Raw genomic sequence first — 13,709 nt, 5'->3', positions numbered from 1 at the left:
AGAAAGTTCTCTTTGTTTTTTCTTAAAAATAACTGTTTGAGCTCATGTTTGGATAAAAATTTGCTATCTGGGTTTGATTAAGGGGTCAACAAATTATTGAGGTCCATTTGTTTTGGGGTATACCTCAATAATCTGCCTGAGATTGAATCCAAGCTGTAATACTTATAAATGCATGACCTTTGCCAGGTAACTTAACTCTCTGTACCTCAGTTTCCTCACAAATAAAATGGAAATAACAAGTCACTACCATAAAGTATCACTGTAAAGCCAAGTACTGAAAATGCAGCTGGGCACATAGCAAGATCTGTATCCACACTGGTCCTCACCACTATTCAGGTCAATTTGATTCAGGTCTCTTCTGTTCAAGTTCAGACTCACACGGCTTCCATGCAGCTGAGCCTCGCTGGGGGAAAGAGCTGGTACCAACTTTTTCTGTCACTTCTAGAGCAGGATCCAGCTGCTTTTGGAGCTAACTGCATCTCATTTGTTTACAAGGTAACTGCTTTCTCTCTTTTCTTCTCCCTCTCCCTTCCCTCCAATTTCCATTTCTTTTGTGAAATGGTTAAAGTGCTTGCCATAATTAGCTGTTAATTGTTAGCAGCTGTACCCATTATCCGTTTAATGCCTAATTCATTGCAACAGTTTATGCTGCCCATCCTGTCTTTGGAACTGTTGGTGAGGGAAAGCTTGTGTTGTTTAAGTTATATCTTAGTTAATTTACCTCCAATTTTTAGCATGTAACTTAATTTTTTTTTTTTTAACTTAAAATCCTAAATCGGGGGCTGCTTTTCTCATACCAGTGATAGATGAGCAAATGGTCCATCCTGTGCTCAGTGGCCTGGGGTCCATCCTGTGAAAGCTGGGTGTCTTTCTCAGTGAGGCTGCTCCTGGCTACAGCTTCAGCTTTCACGAAGTGGAGCTTCCGACTACTTCCAGGAGCTTCCGCCCCACTGCTTTGAGAAACCCTGTATACAAATGCACTCTGCTCTGTACGTTTTTCTGTGCTGCCTGTTTTGAGAATGTGACAAGCCAAGAGTGAATGGGTTCCTCCCTCACTAAAAAAAAAAAAAAAAAAAACCAGTGCCGTCGAGTGGATTCCGACTCATAGCGATTCCTCCCTCACTACTTTGTTCAAATCTGCACTAGAGCACACATTCCATTGTAGGTGGTTTAGTAAGGAATCACATCTGGGTAATGAATTCCTGGAAGGCAAGACTGACTGGACTGACTATCCAGCCTTAGTCTGACATTCAATTAGCTACTGGAGGGAAAATTAAATGGATGGATCATGGCCTCCATTGATGGAGTGTCTTCTGTGAGCCAGAAATTATGTTATGTGCTACACACACAGTTTTTCTAATTCTCATAATAACCGTAAAAGATGGTGTCTTAGTCATCTAGTGCTGCTATAACAGAAATACCACAAGTGAATGGCTTTAACAAAGAGAAATTAATTTTCTCACAGTCTAGTAGGACAGAAGTCCAAATGCAGGGCATCAGCTGCAGGGGAAGGCTTTTTTTCTCTGTGGGCTCTGGAGGAAGGTCCTTGTCCTCAATCTTCCCCTGGATTAGGAGCTTCTCTGTGTAGCAACCCTAGGCCTAAAGGACATGCTCTGCTCCTTGTGCTCCTTTCTTGGTAGTGTGAGGTACCCAACTCTCTGCTACCTCCCTTTCCTTTTATCTCTTGAAAGATAAAAGGTGGTGCAGGCCACACCCCAGAGAAACTCCATTTACATTGGATAAGGGATGTGACCTGGTGAGGGTGTTCCAATCCCACCCTAATCCTCTTTAACATAAAATTACAATCACAAGATAGAAGACAACCAGGGACTGCTGGGAATCATGGCCTAACCAACTTAATACACACATTTTGGGGGGACATAATTCAATCCATGACAGATGGATATCATTGTCTTTTCTATTTCCATTTTATAGACGAGAAAACTGAGACTCACAAAGCTTAACTGACTGGCAAGTGATGGAATTATAGTTCAAACCAACATTGTCCCCATTCCAATTTAGGCTGGCCACCATAGTACCTTGTCTTTCTTGGAATGAATGAATAAGCAAATCTTTCAGCACGCGTTTTGAGGTGATTGGTTTACTTAGGACCAGACTACATCTCTTTGGGCAATCTGTCAATTATCCTAGGAAGAGGATAATCCTGGCACAGGACATGAAGGCAGGGCACATGGGCTTTTGGTGAGGTAGTGTGATATGAAGACAGGTAGCAGAGGTAAGCATGAGAAACAGATTCCTCTCTTTGGGCCTGAAAGTACCCAGGTAAGAGTGGACAGAATGGGTGCATATAAAAACCATGAGGAGCAGGAGAGGAAACAGGATGTTTAGCTGGAGAAGAGATTTTTGTAAGGACGAAGTGATTTTTTTTTTTTTTTATTCATAGACTTTATTTTTTAGATCAGTTTCAGGTTTACAGAAAAATTGAGCTGAAAGAATAGAGTTCCCATATACTGACTTCTTCCCCCTGAGTTTCCAATATTATTCACATTTTGCATTGGTATGGTTCATACAGTTGATGAAATAATAGTGATACATTATTATTAACTGAAGTCCGCAGTTTACATTAGGGCTCACTCTTTGTGTTGTACAGTTCAATTTGTTTTGACAAATGCATAATGTCATGTGTCTACTGTTATAGTATATAGTTTCACTGCCCTAAAAATCCCTTGTGCTTCATCTGTTCATTCTTCCTCCACTCCCGAGTCCCTGGCAAACACTGATCTTTTTACTGTCTATTGTTGTTAGGTGACATCAAGTCGATTCTGACTTATAGTGGCCCCGTGAACAACAGAACAAAACACTGCTCGGTCCTGCATCATCCTCAAAATCATTGTTATGCTTGAGCCCAATTGTCTTAGTCATCTGGTGCTGTTGTAACAGAAATACCACAATTGGATGGCTTTAACAAAAAGAAGTTTATTCTCTCACAGTCCAGTAGGCCAGAAGTCCGAATTCATGGTTCTGGCTCCGGGGAAAGGGTTTCTCTCTCTGTCAGCTCTAGAGGAAGGTCCTTGTCATCAATCTTTCCCTGGTCTGGGAGCATCTCAGTGCAGGAACCTAAAGTCCAAAGGACATGCTACGCTCCCAGCACTACTTTCTTGGTGGTATGAGGTTCCCATCCTCTGCTTGCTTCCCTTTCCTTTTATCTCCTGAGAGAGTGCCACACCCCAGGCATGTGACCTGGTAAGGTTGTTACAACCCCACCCTAATCGTCTTTAACATAAAATTACAATCACAAAGTGAAGGACAACCACAGAACACTGGGAATCATGCCCTAACCAAGTTGATACACACATTTTTGGGGGGGACATAATTCAATCCATGACACCAATGTTGCAGCCACTGTGTCAATCCATCTCGTTGAGGGTCTTCCTCTTTTTTCACTGACCCCCTACTTTACCAAGCAAGATGTCCTTTTCCAGAGACTGATCCCTCCTGATAACATGTCCAAAGTATGTGAGACGAAGTCTTGCCATTCTCGCTTCTAAAGAGCATTCTGACTACTTCTTCCAAGACAGTTTTGTTCGTTCTTCTGGCAGTCCATGGTATAGTCAATATTCTTCATCAAGACCATAATTCAAAGGCATCAATTCTTGTTCGGTCTTCCTTATTCATTGCCCAGTTTTCACATGCATACAAGGCAATTGAAAATACCATGGCTTGGATCAGGCACACCTTAGCTCTCAAAGTGACATCTTTGCTTTTAAACACTTCAAAGAGATCTTTTACCGCACATTTGCCGAATGCAATGCATCTTTTGATTTCTTGACTGCTGCTTCCATGGGCATTGATTGTGGATCGAAGTAAAATGAAGTCCTTAACAACTTCAATATTTTCTCCATTTATCAGAATGTTGCTTATTGGTCAATTTGTGAGGATTTTTGTTTTCTTTATGTTGGGGTGTAAAATCCATACTGAAGGCTTTAGACTTTGATCTTCATCAATAAGGAAGTGAAGCTTGGACCACCTCACCAGGCAAAGAACCACAACTAGCTGAGGTAACTGCTGAGGGCAAAGGGAATATGGAATGGGTGGTGGAAGAAGGTAGTTCTAAATACCAGTTATGACCATGTGACCAATTGAAACAAGGACTATAATTGTTATGACCGTAATATGTTCTTCCCTCTTTATTATGAATGTGTGTGTGTGTACATATATACGTATATATATACACATATAGCAAATATTTTTGTTTTCTTCCCTCCCTTATCTTTTTACTTACAAAATACAGGATGTAAACAGGGCTAGTGTATTTTTGGTTGTACACATGTTGGCTGTATCATGTTAGGCACACATATGACTTTACAATTGCCTTTATTTAGAGATTTTCTATGGTTTAAGGAGCTGTATACAAGTGCCAGGTTGACAAGGGGTGGACTGCGATAGTTAATGTCGTGTGTCAACTTGGCCAGGCCATGATTCTCAGTATTATGTAATTATCTTCCATTCTGTGATATGATGTAAGGTGAATTTCCTTGGGGGTGTGACCTGCATCCAATATATATGGATGTTCAGGCAAAGCTCTCTCTGTCTTGATCCTGCATCCAACTTGTATTCACCTGATCTCTGGTTCTTTGGACAGGAGCCAGCAGCCTATTGCCTGACCTGCAGATTTTGGGATTCACCAGCCTCCACAACTGTGAAAGCCATTTTCTTGAAATAAATCTCTCTCTACGTATATTTATATACATGCACTTTCCTGGTTTTGCTCCTCTAGAGAACCCAGCCTAAGACACAACTGAAAAGCATAAATGGGGGCACCTGTCTCTTGTGGAAGTGATTCCCTCACTAGGCTGCTATCTGTCAGGAGTTGTGGAGGGTGGATCCTGGGTGGGAAGCTGGAGTGGATGACCTTCCTTCTGACCTCGTGACTAAGTGGTGGATATCATGGGGAGGCCCTCCAGTTGCTGGTGAAAGAGCACAGTGAAGGACACAGCCCTGTGGGATCTGTATCTTATTAAGAGTCAAATAAATTAGGCTGTCAAGGTAAAGAATTTTCAATGCTTCAGGGTAATAAAGCAATGGTTGTCTCTGGGCAAAGGCCTGGAGGTCTGTGCCAGCATCCCAGGGAAAGAATGCAGGAAGTGTAGCTAAGGCTTGGAGCCAAGCCCTGAATATGGATGGTCCGAGGTGGGAGGGGTCCAGGAAAATGGGATGGCAGGACATCTTTTTATTTGACTTCTGCAGTGCTGGCCTTGGTAGGGGTAGTCAGAGAAGTAGTCATCTCTTGAGACAAGCCTGACAATCTGGGGCTCCCAGGGTCAAGGGGAGGGCTAGAGGGAAGGAAGAGGCCTGACCTTTTCTTGGAGTAAATCTATATAGGGTTAAAGACTAAATTCTTCTATAGAACTTATGCTGAAATTCTCCAAGAAGCTCTGATTCAGTGTGTGATTTTAGGTTGATGTTTATGTAGATGCTTGCATTACCTTGGCTCTGTTGTGTGGTGGTCATAGCAAGAGATGCCTCTCAAGCCAGAAGAGGCAGAATGGCTTACCTTGCATGAAATGATGGCTCATTCTCACTAACATCAGTGGTGAACATATAGTGAGCATGAAATACTTAAAGGGCACTGTTTTAGGAACTTGTAATGGTCTGGCATTTTTTGGTTGCAAATGAGAGAAGTCACCTTAAATTAACTTGAGCAAATAAGGGAAAATCTTGGCTCTTGTAATCAGAAACAGATCTGGCAGAGTGGATCCAGGGCCTCACACTGTACCACTGGGGCTCTCATCTCACTCTTCTTGGCTTGGCTTTGATTTTTTTTGTACATTGGCCTCGACTTGCCTGCCTCAGCCAGGCAGTCTCCCAGTGGTGGGAGAGTTGAACTTAGGTAGCTCCAAACCCACAGTGCACATTCCAGACACCTCATGTCTTCATCTCTCTTCTGTCCTTTAGCCTAGAGTCAAGTTCCCTCCCAGACAACCATTCTGATCAAAGAGCCTTCAGGAAACAGGAAGGCCCTTAGCAGGGTTCTTTTAGAGTCCCCAGCATGGTCCCTAGTGTCTGCCATGCATTCCTTCTTCAGCTACACAGGTGTCGGGGAGGTTACTTTCTTCCAGGCATCTTCCAACATTCCCGTTAGCAGTGCCAGGGCCCTTTATGGGTTTGAAAGGGTGGCTGCCCCCAAGCCCTTGACAGGAGTGGCAAGCAAGAAACTCACAGACATGTCTCTCCTCTTAGTCTGCTTGGAGCTCCTCTGTCTTCCTAATCACTCTTCCCACAGTACCTTGGCCTGCCATCTCAGAACCCACCCTCCCTCTATAAGCTCTGGACCCAGGTGTGACCTTAGTCCCTTTGTTGGTGAGTGACACCTGCCTGAGGAAGGCCTTTGATTGCAGCCTACAGTTACGGTCCCTGGGCCCAAAGATAGCTTGGACCTCTCCTCTGGAAGCGTCTTTTTTTTTTTATTGTGCTTTAAGTAAAAATGTACAAATCAAGTCAGTTTCTCACACAAAAGCTTATATACACCATGCTACATGCTCCCAGTTGTTCTCCCCCTAATAAGACAGCCCGCTCCCTCCCTCCACTCTCTTTTTTCGTGTCCATTTTGCAAGCTTCTAACCCCCTCTACCCTCTCATCTCCCCTCCAGGGAGCAGATGCCAACATTGTCTCAAGTGTCCACCTGATCCAAGAAGCTCACTCCTCACAACCATCCCTCTCCAACCCATTGTCCAGCCCAATCCCTGTCTGAAGAGTTGTCATTGGGAATGGTTCCTATCCTGGGCCAACAGAAGGTCTAAGGGCCATGACCACCAGGGTCCTTCTAGTCTCAGTCAGACCATTAAGTCTGGGCTTTTATGAGAATTTGGAGTCTGCATCCCACTGCTCTCCTGCTCCCTCAGGGGCTTTCTGTCGTGTTCCCTGTCAGGGCAGTCATCCATTGTAGCTGGGCACCATCTAGCTCTTCTGGTATCAGGCTGATGTAGTCTCTGATTTATGTGGCCCTTTCTGTCTCTTGGGCTTGTGTCCTTGGTGTTCTTCATTCTCCTTTGATCCAGGTGGGTTGAGACCAATTGATGCATCTTAGATGGCCACTTGCTAGCATTTAAGACCCCAGACACCTCTCTCCAAAGTGGGATGCAGAATGTTTTCTTAACAGATTTTATTATGCCAATTGACTTAGATGTCCCCTGAAACTATGGTCCCCAAATCCACACCCCTGCTACGCTGACCTTCGAAGCAGTTTGTTCAGGAAACTTCTTTGCTTTTGGTTTAGTCCAGTTGTGTTGACCTCACCTGTGTTGTGTGTTGTCTTTCCTGTCACATAAGTAGTTCTTATCTACTATCTAATTAGTGACTACCACTCTCCCACCCTCTTTCCCTTCCCCCTATCGTAACCATCAAAGAATATTTTCTTCTCTGTTTAAACTATTTCTCCAGTTATTATAATAGTGGTCTTATTCAATATTTGTCCTTTTGCAACTGACTAATTTCACTCAGCATAATGCCTGCCAGATTCCTCCATGTTATGAAATATTTCACAGATTCATCACTATTCTTTATTGATGCCTAGTATTCCATTGTGTGAATATACCGTAATTTATTTATCCATTCATCTGTTGATGGGCACCTTGGTTGCTTCCATTTTTTGCTATTGTAAACAGTGGTGCAACGAACATGGGTGTGCATATATCTGTTTATGTAAAACCTCTTATTTCTTTAGGATATATTCCAAGGAGTGGGATTGCCGGAAGGTATGGTAGTTCTATTTCTGGCTTTTTAAGGAAGTGCCAAATCGATTTCCAAAGTGGTTGTACCATTTTACATTCCCACCAGCAGTGTAAAAGTGTTCCAATCTCTCCAAAGCCTCTCCAACATTTATTATTTTGTGTTTTTTGGATTAATGTCAACCTTGTTGGAGTGAGATGAAATCTCATTGTAGTTTTCATTTGCATTTCTCTAATGGCTAATGATCCTGAGCATTTCCTCATATATCTGTTAGCTACCTGAATGTCTTCTTTAGTGAAGTGCCTGTTGATACCTTTTGCCCATTTTTTAATTGGATTATTTGTCTTTTCACAGTTGAGTTTTTGCAGTATCATGTAGATTTTAGAGATCACAGAAATGTCATAGCTAAAAACTTTTTCCCAGTCCGTAGGTAATCTTTTTACTCTTTTGGTGAAGTCTTTGGATAAGCATAGGTGTTTGATTTTTAGGAGCTCCCAGTTACCTAGTTTCTCTTCTGCACTGTTAGTAATGTTTTGTATACTGTTTATGCCATGTGTTAGGGCTCCTAACATTGTCCCTATTTTTTCTTCCATGATCTTTATCTTTTTAGATTTTATATTCAGGTCTTTGATCCATTTTGAGCTTGTTTTTGTGCATGGAGTGAGGTATAGGTCTTATTTCATTTTTTTGCAGATGGATATGCAGTTATGCCAGCACCATTTGTAAAAAGACTGTCTTTTCCCCATTTAACCATTTTGGGGTTTTTGTCAAATATCAACTGCTCATTTGTGGATGGATTTATGTTTGGATTCTCAATTCTGTTCCATTGGTCTATGTATCTGTTGTTGTACCAGTACCAGGCTGTTTTGACTACTGTGGCAGTATAATAGATTCTAAAATCAGATAATGCTTTACTTATCTAGGGCCTCTTTCCCTTCCATATGATGTTGGTGATTTGTTTCTCCATCTCATTAAAGAATGTCATTGGGATTTGGATCAGAATTGCTTTAAATGTATAGATCACTTTTGGTAGAATAGACATTTTGACAATGTTAAGTCTTCCTACCCACGAGCAAGGTATGTTCTTCCACTTAGGTAGGCCTCTTTTGGTTTCTTACACAAGTGTATTGTAGTTTTCTTTGTATAAGTTTTTTAGATCTCTGGTAAGATTTATTCTAAAGTATTTTATCTTCTTGGGGGCTACTGTAAATGGTAATGATTTGGTGGTTTCCTCTTTGATGTTCTTTTTGTAGGCATAGAGGAATCCAACTGATTTTTGTATGTTTATCTTGTATCCCGATACTCTGCTGAACTCTTCTATTAGTTTCAGTAGTTTTCTGGAGGATTCCTTAGGGTTTTCTGTGTATAAGATCATGTCATCTGCAAATAGAGATAATTTTACCTCTTCCTTGCCAATCTATATGTCCTTTATTTCTTTATCTAGCCTAATTGCTCTGGCTAGGACCTCCAGAACAATGTTGAATAGGAGCAGTGATAAAGGGCATCCTTGTCTGTTTCTTGATCTCAAGGGGAATGCTTTCATGTCCTCTCCATTTAGGATGATGTTGGCTGTTGGCTTTGTACAAATGCCCTTTATTATGTTGAGGAATTTTCCTTCTATTCCTATTTTGCTGAGAGTTTTTATCATGAATGGTGTTGAACTTTGTCAAATGCCTTTTCTGCATCAATTGATAAAATCATGTGATTCTTGTCTTTTGTTTTATTTATGTGATGGATTGCATTGATTGTTTTTCTAATATTGAACCATCCCTGCATACCTGGTATGAATCCCACTTGGTCATGGTGAATTATATTTTTGATATGTTGTTGAATTCTATTAGCTAGAATTTTGTTGAGGATTTTTGCATCTAAGTTCATGAAGGATATAGGTCTGTAATTTTCTTTTTTGCGCTGTCTTTACCTGGTTTTGGTATCAGGGGTATGCTGGCTTCATAGAATGAGTTTGGAAGTATTCCGTCCTTTTCTATGCTCTGAAATACCTTTAGTAGTAGAGGTGTTAACTCTCCTCTGAAAGTTTGGTAGAGCTCTGCAGTGAGGCCATCTGGTCCAGGGCTTTTTTTGTTGTTGATGGCAGTTTTTTGATTGCCTTTTCAATCTCTTCTTTTGTTATGGGTCTATTTAATTTTTCTACCTCAGTTTGTGTTAGTTTCAGTAGTTAGTGTGTTTCTAGGAATTCATCCATTTCTTCTAGGTTTTCAAATTCGTTACAGTACAATTTTTCATAGTAACCCAATATGTTTCTTTTAATTTCATTTGGGTTTGTTGTAATATTGCCCATCTCATTTCTTATTCAGTTTATTTGCTTCCTCTCCTGTTTTCCTTTTGTCAGTTTGGCCAATGTTTTATCAATTTTGTTGATCTGTGTCAAAGAACCACCTTTTGGACTTGTTAATTCTATCAATTGTTTTTCTGTTTTCTATTTCCGTTAGTTCTGCTCTAATTTTTATTATTTGTTTTCTTCTGGTGACTGAGGATTTCTTTTGTTGCTCTCTTTCTATTTGTTCAAGTTGTAGGGATAAGCCTTTGATTTTGGCCCTTTTTTCTTTTCGTATGTGTGCATTTATTGATATAAATTGATCTCTGAGCACTGCTTTTGCTGTGTTCCAAAGGTTCTGATAGGAAGTGTTTTCATTCTCATTGGATTCTATGAATTTCTTTTTTCCAGTCTTAATGTCTTCTATAATCCAGCCTTTTTGGAGCAGGGTATTGTTCAGTTTCCAAGTGTTTGATTTCTTTTCCGTGCTTTTTCTGTTATTGATTTCCACTTTTCTGGCCTTATGATCAGAGAAGATGCTTTGTAATATTTCAATGTTTTGGATTCTGCTATGGCTTGCTTTATGACCTAATACGTGGTCTATTCTAAAGAATGTTTCATGTGCACTAGAAAAGAAAATATACTTGGTTGCTTTGGGTGGAGTGTTCTGTACATGTCTATGAGGTCAAGTTGGTTTATTGTGGCATTTAGATCTTCGGTGTCTTTATTGAACTCCTTTCTGGATGTCCTGTCCTTGATCAAAAGTGGTGTGTTGAAGTCTCCTACTATTATTGTGGAGCTGTCTATCTCACTTTTCAATGCTGATAAGAGTTTTTTTTATGTATCTTGCAGCCCTGTCATTGGGTATGTAATATGGTTATATTCTTGGTGTCCCAAAATCCAGTGCCATCGAGTCGATTCCGACTCATAGTGACCCTATAGGACAGAGTAGAACTGCCCCATAGAGTTTCCAAGGAGCACCTGGTGGATTTGAACTGCCGACCCTTTGGTTTGCAGCCATAGCACTTAACCACTACACCACCAGGGTTTCCTCTTCTTGGTGTATTGTCCCTTTAGTCATTATATACTGTCTTTCCTTATCCTTTCTGATGGATTAACTTTAAAGTCTATTTTGTCAGAAATTAATATTGCCACTCCTGCTCTTTATTGATTGTTGTTTGCTTGATATATTTTTCCATCCCTTGAATTTTAGTTTGTTTGTGTCTCTAGGTGCAAGGTATCTCTCTTGTAGGCAGCATATAGACGGATCTTCTTTTTTAATCCACTCTGCCACTCTCTTTCTCTTTATTAGTGCATTTAGTCCATTTTCATTCAGCGTAGTTATGGATAGGTATGAATTTAGTGATATCATTTTTGTCTTTTTTTGTGTGTTGTTGACAGTTTCTTTTTCCCACTTAATTGTATGTGTTGAGTAGATTATCTTTATATATTATGCTTTCCTCACATTCGTTGTTGTTGATTTTGTTTCTGCTGAGTCTAATTTTTTCTCATATTTTATTTTGATAAGTACGGTAGTTTGTCTCCTTTGTGGTTACCTTATTATTTATCCCTATTTTTCTAAATTTAAACCTAAGTTTTATTTCTTTGTATCTCCATATCTTCCTCTCCATATGGAAGATCTATGATTACATTTCTTAGTCCCTCTTTATTGTTTTAACTTTGTCTTCTTTTATATGATAACATTGCTGTTACCTTGTTTTGAGCTTTTTTTTTTTCTTGCTTTGTTTTTTTGACTTCCCTGTCTGGGTTGATATCCGATTGCTCTGTCTAGTGTTCTAGTCTTGGGGTGATACCAGATATTATTGATTTTCTAACCAAAGAACTCCTTTTAGTATTTCTTGTAGTTTTGGTTTGGTTTTTATGAATTCCCTAAACTTCTGTTTATCTGGAAATGTCCTAATTTCACCTTCATATTTAAGAGACAGTTTTGCTGGATTTAAGGTTCTTGGCTGGCAATTTTTTTCCTTGAATTTTTTAAATAAGTCATCCCATTGCCTTCTTGCCTCCATGGTTTCTGCTGAGTAGTCTGAGCTTATTCTTATTGAGTTTCCTTTGTAGGTGACTTTTTATTTAATTCTTAGCCGCTCTTATAATTCTCTCTTTATCTTTGGTTTTGGTCAGTTTGATTATAATATGTCTTGGTGACTTTCTTTTTTTGCTTTTTTTTTTTTTTGGTGACTTTCTTTTAAAATCTACCTTATGTGGAGTTCAACGGTTGTCTTGGATAGATACATTCTCACCTTTCACAATATCAGGGAAGTTTTTTGCTAACAGATCTTCAACAATTCTCTCAGTATTTTCTGTTATCTCTCCCTGTTCTGGTACTCCAATTACTCGTAGGTTATTTCTCTTGATAGAGTCCCACATGATTCTTAAGGTTTCTTCATTTTTTTAAATTCTTTTATCCGATTTTCTTCAAATATATTAGTGCCAAGTGACTTATCTTCAAGTTCAGAAATTCTGGCTTCCACTTGCTCAATTCTGCTCCTCTGACTTTCTATTTGTCTACTTCTGTAATTTTATTGTTAATGTCCTGAATTTCTAATTGCTGTCTGTCTACGGATTTTTCCCACTTTTTAAGTTTTTCATTATGTTTCTGAGTAATCTTTCTAATTTCTTCAATTGCTTTGTCTGTGTGTTTCCTTGGTTTGTTCTATGTATTGCCTTATTTCCTTTCCTTATGTCTTGAAGGGTTCTATATATTAATCTTTTGTATTCTGCCTCTGGTAATTCTAGGAATGCACTTGCATCTAAAAGATCCCTGGATTCTTTGTTTTGAGAGCTTGTTGAGGTGATCACAGTCTGTTTCTTTATGTGACTTGATATTGACTGCTGTCTCCAAGCCATCTATAAGTTATTGTATTAGTTTATTTTAGGTTTGCTTACTGCATCATAGCTTCTTTCTTTGTTTTGTATTGATATGTCCAAATGTGTTGCTTGAGTGAGCTAGCTTGATTATTTTTGCCTTTGGAGCTCTGACGTCCTGTCCCCAGATGGCTAGAGCTGTTATCAGGTATATCAGTCTAGGAGTCCATTCACTTTTCTTGTATGAATTCACCTCATGTGTCCAGGTAGCTGATCATCAAGTGTGTGGTACATGCTCTGTCCTACAGTCTCAGAGGGCAGGGGTGATTGGTGTATGTACTGGTATCTGATTGCAGCAGGGGGTCAAGCTCTGAACAAGGCAGGGGGCTGAGAACCAACCCCCGAGTGTCTCTGAGGAAAGCACATGCCTGTTCCCTAGAGTGTACAGGTGCGTGGGTTCTGCAGATGGATCATGGGCACCCAGTGTTTTTGGTTGTAAGGACTGGGAGGTACCAGTTATCCTTGGACCCCTGTCGCAGGTGGCCGGGTGACCTGAGTGGAGCTACCAGTCCTTAGGCCCCTGATGTGGGTAGGTGAGGACCCTGTTTAATAGGCAAAGCAATGTCAAACATCATATACCCACCTCTTCATTGCACAGCTGAAATGGTTGGAGTCTGCCAACAAGGGCCTATTCTCCTGAAATAGGCCCACACAGGCTCATGCAGAGGGGAAAGCTACTCAAAGTCCACAGACTGTTTATGCCTGTTCAGGAGTCACTTCTGTCCTGAGCTCCCCAGGTTAGTGGAGCTGGCAAATTATCTTTTCCCCCAATTGCAAAGTTTTTCCTTCTCCAAGGCCGAGAAGATGGCTCTAGGCACTCAGTAGTGCCTATCTCAGGCCCAGGAAATTCAGCCGCTG

The sequence above is a fragment of the Loxodonta africana genome, chromosome 15 (assembly GCF_030014295.1).
Source record: "Loxodonta africana isolate mLoxAfr1 chromosome 15, mLoxAfr1.hap2, whole genome shotgun sequence".
Classification (NCBI taxonomy): Eukaryota; Metazoa; Chordata; class Mammalia; order Proboscidea; family Elephantidae; genus Loxodonta; species Loxodonta africana.
This window is presented reverse-complemented; position numbering follows the sequence as displayed.